We start from the raw sequence: 7,476 nt of genomic DNA on the forward strand, positions 1-7,476 counted from the left end.
TATAAATGTATCTATTTTCAACATATAAAAAAATAAATTATATGTACAATTTATTTTTTATTAAAAAATATATATTAAAAATGTATGAGACATGCTTTTTAAATTAAAAATTGTTTAATGAATAAGGGAATGATCCGTTTATGTACTATACTTAACTTTATATCTCAAATTCAATTGTTCAAAACCAACTTTACAAATATTTTAATAATCATGTTTAAAGTTAAATAAATTGTCGCTATTTACAACACTCACATATTATATGTATGATAAAAAATTTAAGTAACAGTGTGATGCAGTGGTAAGGTAATGTGCTTGTGAATTTAAAGACCCGAGTGCAATTACCAACAACCTTTTTAAAATAAATTTAAAGTACAGGGGTAAATTAGTCACTTTAATGAGACTTTTTAATTTATAAATTTAAAGTACAGGGGTAAATTAGTCATTTCAATAAGACTTTTTAATCTCATGAATATTATTACCATGTTCTATTATTATATATAGAAGAGAAGAGATTTATGGTTAGCAAGTCATTAATATTATCATCATCATCATGTACATAAAGTAATTATAATAAAAAAAATAGTACTTTTGGTAAAAGATATTCATAACAAAAAATAAATAAGCCAACTCATTTTGTCAAAAAAGAATTCTTATGTAAAAAATTATTTATAAATTTTCATGTGCATGACACATGTATAAAGTTAACTTTTCATATTATTAAATGTAATATAAAATAGATGATGTCAAAGATTACTGGAGCTAACAATGTCATTATTCTTTAATGATCTGATGTCAAAGATTACTGATGCTGACAATGTCATTAACAATCAGTTAAGCTTGGGGCCAACCCTAAGTAAGTTGTACTGTAACCTTAATCTGTAATTTATACTTGTAACACTTAATGTCTGTAAAAGGTAAATGGAGCAGACTGGAACATTTTTCTCTAAACAGTGTCAAGCCTAAGAATTCTATCTGGAAGAAGATCAAGAAGGTCATGCCTCAGAAGAATTTTGAAGAAGCTTGGAGTTGAATAATTCTGTTTGGTGAAAAACATTCTAAGTCAAGATCTCTACAAGTCACTGAATTAGTGTTATAGAGAAGTCATTCGAGAACTCAGAAAGACCTATCGAGAACTCAGGAATAGTCATTCGAGAACTCAGGAATTGCCTATCGAGAACTCAGGAATAGTCATTCGAGAACTCAGGAATTGTCTATCGAGAACTTAGGAAATGCTATTGGAGATATCGATAAGTCAGATACCCATTCGAGAACTCAGAGACATCGACAAGTATACATTCATTAGAGAACTCTGAGTTATCGATAAGCCAAAGTCCATTAGAGAACTCTGAGTTATCGATAAACCAAAATTCACTAGAGAACTCAGAGTTGTCGATAAGTCAAGTCAACAATGAAGTTTCAGAGATATCGACAAGCCAAAATGCCTATCGAGTTGTCGAGTTCTCTACAGCTTAATTGGAGATCTCGAAGTGAAGAAATTTCTCTAAGTACAGAATTGCAGAACAGTTCAATATCCAAGGTTGCAAATCAACAAACAATTCACACAGCTGGATTGACAAGTCTACAAAAAGCAGCTTGAGAGATGTGCAAGATCAATGACAAAGATTAACTGACAGAGGAAATTAAAGTAAACACGGGATGCTAAAGATATGCTAAGCCAGAAATGGAAGATTTGCTTTTCTATAAATAGAAATGACAAGTGACAGTTTAGAAAAGCTAATAGCATGTTTATTACACATTGTGTAAACTAGCAGTTAACCGAGTTATAAAGTTAACACTGGTCCTTAGTCAGATGTAACAATCAAGATAGAAAATCTAGTATTCTCTCTCAAGAAAGAAGCTAAGTTCTAAAACAATAACTTAGAGATTTTGTAGCAAAACACTGCTTGATTTTTAATATAAAATTAAGTGAGTTTTGAAGATCTTTGTTTTACATATTTGCATAGTTATTTATGTTTAACATCTATTCTACTAAATCATTGACAACAACCAACTGCTAAAGCCAAATTCGATCAAAAATCAAACATTTAAGCCAAAACACATTCACCCCCCTCCTCTGTGTTGTATTCATACTTAACAAGTGGTATCAGAGCAAAATCTGAAAGTAAACAGATTAGATCTTGAAAAAATGAATACACAGAAAATCAGTAGTATCAAGATTCCTCCCTTTGATAAGGCCAACTACACCTTATGGAAAAAGAAAATGTTGTTGTTTATAAGAATGGCCAATCATCTTTACATCGGTATCCTTAAGAATGGGCCCTTCACTCCTGTGGTTAGAGTTGAGGAAACCACAGATGGAGATATGGTTATTCCAGCTCATTATGCTCCCAAGGATCCCTCTGAGAATACTGAACCTGAAAGAGAGAAAGTTTCCCTAGACAATGCTTTGCAACTAATACTAATTGAGTCACTTGACAATGTAATGTATAATAACATTGTCAACTGTGACACTGCTAAACAGATCTGGGAAAAGATTGAGATACTCTGTGAAGGAACTAAGGAGGTTAGGTCAAATCAAAGAAGGATATTGATTTCTCAGTATGAGGGTTTTATGGCTAAACCAAAGGAGGGTATAACTGATGTGTTTGAAAGGTTTAATAAGCTGATAAATGACTTGCAACTTCATGATAAATTTTATGATGTCGAAGAAGTGAATTTGAAGTTCTTGCTTACTCTCCCTGATCATTTGGAACAAAATATCTCTGCAATCAGAAAAGGAAGGGATTTGAGTAGAATCACACTGGAAGTGCTCTATGAGATTCTGAAAACTTATGAACTTGAAATGATTCAAAAGAAATCATTAAGGGCTGGTCAAGGATATGTACTGGACGGCTCAAGTGCACTAATTGTGAATGATGGCCAAACCTCATATTATGAGCAAAGATCCCAAACTCCAGAAGTTTCTACAAGTGAGAAAAGAGTCAATGACACTAAAGAGCAAGTCATACTGGAATTGGATGAAGAAGATGAATTCTACACTCTTGATGAGCTTGATGAGCTAGACAAATCAATGGCTTACTTGGATAGAAAATTCTCTAACATTAGAGTGAAGAAACCAAGATTCTTCAAAAGCAAAGGACAATTCTTCAACAAAGACAGCAGCTGGAAAGGAAAAGGGAAGTACACTCCTGATAGCAAAACTGGCTACAAAACTTGATCTGTTGATAGATCAAACATAAGGTGCTTTAACTGTGATGAGTTGGGCCATTTTGCTACAGAATGTAGGAAATTCAAGAAGGTAAAGAAAGACAAAGCTTATCTTGAATTGGAAGCAAAGTATGATGCTCTTCTACAGAAGCAACAAGGGAAAGCTTATATTGCTGAGGGCAAGAGCTGGGATGATTCAGATAATGATGAGGATGAAGAAGTTGGAAACTATGCACTCATGGCCTTGGAGCAAAAAGACTCTTCATCATCTAAATCACAGGTACCAACTTTTACCAAAATTGATTTAAATGTGAGTCAATATAAGGAAACTATTGAAAAGATGAGCACATAAATATTCCACATTCATACAAGCATGGTTGCTGCAAATGAGGAAGTTAGCAGATTGAAAAAGATCAATGGAAAACTTGAGGATGAAAAACAAGAGACTGAATTATTGCTGGTTGAGCTTGATGCTTCTAGGCAAGAAAATGCATACTTAAAGAACAAATTAAAGTGTGCAAGTGAAATTGAAGCGGTATTGAGAGAAAGGTTGGAGAAGAATGAAGTGAAGCTGAAATCCTTCAAAAATGCTTCTGATTTAATTGGCCAATATCATGAAAAGAACAAGCCATGTGCAAACATTGCCATTGGTCTTGATTATGAGGGTTTGAACAACAAAAAGAAGTCTGTCAGTGATAAAGGAAAATCAAATGAAACTGAGGATGTTCCAATTATTTTGAAGAAAGTTGAATCACCTTTGTTCAAGGCATGTGAAGTGAACTTCAGTGAAGAAGAGTTGATCATCAAACAGGAGATAGCTGATGAGGACAAGGAAAAGAAAAATGATGAGACAACTCAGTCTTCCATCTCTGTTGAAACACCAAAAGCTAATCAAGAAACTAAGGAGCCTGTGAAGGAGACTAAAGCTGAACAGGTCAAAAAGAAAAAGAAGAATAGAAATGGAAAGATTGGGATAAATAAAAGCAATAATTTTGCTTATGTTGCAGATGCTCCTAGAAAGAGGTGTGAGAATTGTAGATCAATGAATCACCTAACTCATCTTTGTAAAAAGATTGTTAGCAATCCACCTGAAGGAGTCTGCAAGTAAAATGCAGCTAAGGCTAATGACCCCTATTCATTCTGTGATAAGTTTGACTGCATTCCCTGCAACATGAAAGTAATGAAGAGTTGCCACAAATTGAGAATTGATCTCATAGAATCAAAAATTGGTTCTATATCTGAAAGAGAAAATGCTCAACAGTCTATGAATTCCATTTTATCTCAAAATTCTCATTCTACTTCTGCAAAATCAGTTAACAAGAAGAAAGTGTCCAACACAGCTTGGGTAGCTAAACACAATTAATCCTCATTGTGTGCAGGACAAAGGAAAGAAGGTCATATGGATCATTGATAGTGGATGTTCCAGGCATATGACAGGTGATAAGGCCCTACTATCATAATTTGAGGAGATGGCTGGCCCCTTGGTGACCTTTGGAGACAACAACAAAGGATTCACAATGGGATATGGTAAGATTGTTTCTGGAAATGTTGTCATTAAAGATGTAGCACTAGTTGCTGGATTAGAAGTAAATCTCCTAAGTGTTAGTCAATTTGCAGACAGAAGTTTTCAAGTTGTTTTCAACAAAGAAGATTGTGCTTTTATTAGCAAAAAGACTGGTGAAATTGCTCTTAAAGGAGTAAGAAAGGGAAGCTTGTTTGTTGCATACTTAGAATCAATAAATAAGGATGGAGTGTGTTGTTTCCACACCAAGGCATCAGAAAAGCAAAGCAAATTGTGTCATAAGAAGCTATCTCACTTGAATTTCAAAGCAATCAACACCTTAGTCAAGAAGGAGCTTGTGAGAGACATGCCCAGTCTGGAATTTACTCAACTGGAAGTTTGTGAAGCTTGTCAGAAAGGAAAGATGAAAAGATCAAGTCAAAATCTGTGAATTCTATAAGTGCACCTCTGCAACTTATTCACATGGACTTGTTTGGGCCAGTAAATATCTTGTCCATTTCAAGGAACAAATATGTCATGGTTAATGATTTTTCAAGATACACTTGGGTTGATTTCATGTATTCTAAAGATGAAACTCCAAACATTAAATTGAGCACATCAAGAAAATTGAGAAGCAAGCTGAAAGAGAAGTTAGTGTAAAAAGATTGAGGAGTGATAATGGAACAGAATTCAGAAACTCAACATTAAGTGAATTCTGCAAAAGCAAAGGCATTGTTCAAGAATTTTCAGCAGCTAGAACACCTCAACAAAATGGAGTAGTTGAGAGGAAAAATATAACATTGGTTGAAGCTGCTAGAACTTTGCTACAAGATGCTCAGTTGCCAACTAGTTTTTGGGAAGAGGCTGTTAATACTGCATGCTACACTCAAAACAGATATCTCATAAACAAAGCTCATGGAAAATCACCATACTCAATCATGTCTAACAGGAAGCCTACAGTGAAGCATCTACATGTGTTTGGTAGCAAGTGTTATATTCTAAAAGACAACTCTGAATATGTGAGAAAATTTGACTCTAAAGTTTTTGAAGCAATTTTTCTGGGATATTCATTGGAAAGAACAGCCTACAAAGTTTATGTGATTGATCAAAAGAAAATTATGGAAAGCACAGATGTGACTTTTGATGATGACAAGTGTCCAGGCTTGGAATGCCTTGATGTAAATGATGGTCAAGCCCTTGTATTTGAAAATCTAACCATTGATAGTGATTCTGATGAGGAAGATGAAGTTGTGGCACAACAAGTGACAAATGAAGAAACCTCTGAACAAAATCATGGAAATGAAAGCTCTCTTCAGACACCTGAATTTGATGGCACAAACTCAGGGGGAGAAGGAGAGAATGAAATGACAGTCATGGTAATACAGAAGAAAATGATGAAGGCACTAGTCAACAGACACACACTAGAAAGTGGGATAGGAGTCATACAGTAGAAGCTATTATTGGTGATCCCTCAGCTGGTGTGAGAACTAGAAGTGCAACTGCTAATGAATGCCTACATGCATGTTTTTTATCTCAAGTAGAGCCCAAGAAAACTGAAGAAGCCCTATTGGATCCTGATTGGATATGTGCTATGCAGGAGGAGCTGAATCAGTTTGAGAGAAACAAAGTTTGGAAATTAGTTCCTGCACCAAAGAATAGAAGCATAATTGGAACTAAGTGGGTGTACAGGAACAAAATGGATGAAAATGGAATTATTACTAGAAACAAAGCAAGGCTGGTTGCTAAAGTCTACTCACAAGAAGAGGGAATTGACTATGATGAGACTTTTGCTCCTGTTGCAAGACTAGAAGCAATATGAATTTTTCTGGCATTTGCTGCACACTCAAATTTCAAGGTGTATCAAATGGATGTCAAGAGTGCTTTTCTTAATGGTGAACTAGAAGAAGAAGTTTATGTGCAACAGCCACCTGGATTTGAAGATCCAGAATTCCCTAACTTTGTTTACAAATTACTCAAGGCTCTATATGGACTGAAACAGGCACCTAGAGCCTGGTATGACACACTGTCAGAATTTCTACTCAAATATGGTTTTACCAGAGGTACTATTGATAATATTCTCTTCTACAAGAAGCATGATGAAGATATGATCCTAGTTCAAATCTATGTGGATGATATCATCTTTGGATCTACAAATGAAAAGCTTTGTCAAAGGTTCTCTAGGCTAATGCAGAGTGAGTATGAAATAAGCATGATGGGAGAATTGAGTTACTTCCTTGGCCTTCAAGTTAGTCAAAGAAGTGATGGTATTTTCATCAGCCAAACCAAATATGTGAATGACTTATTGAAGAAATTTGGTATGGTGGATAGCTCACCAGCATCTACACCAATGTCTATTGCAACCAAGTTGGATGAAGACAAGAAAGGTAAGAGTGTGGATATTTCAAGCTATAGAGGGATGATTGGATCATTGTTGTATTTGACTGCTAGTAGACCAGACATCATGTTTACTACTTGTCTATGTGCCAGATTTCAAGCCAATCCAAAGGAATCACATTTGATGACTGTAATAAGGATTTTCAGATACTTAAAGGGAACTCCAAACTTGGGATTATGGTCTCCTAAGGGAATTGGTTTTGAAGTTGTTGGATACACAGATGCAGATTTTGCTGGATGCAGGGTTGATAGGAAAAGTACTAGTAGAAGCTGTCAATTTCTTGGTCAAAGACTTGTATCCTGGTATAGTAAGAAACAACAATCTGTGTCAACTTCCACAGCTGAGGCTGAATATAGCTGCTGGAAGTTGTTGTGCTCAGGTGCTTTGGATTAGAAATCAGCTAATGGACTAT

Source organism: Apium graveolens, chromosome 10 (genome assembly GCF_009905375.1).
Source record: "Apium graveolens cultivar Ventura chromosome 10, ASM990537v1, whole genome shotgun sequence".
Classification (NCBI taxonomy): Eukaryota; Viridiplantae; Streptophyta; class Magnoliopsida; order Apiales; family Apiaceae; genus Apium; species Apium graveolens.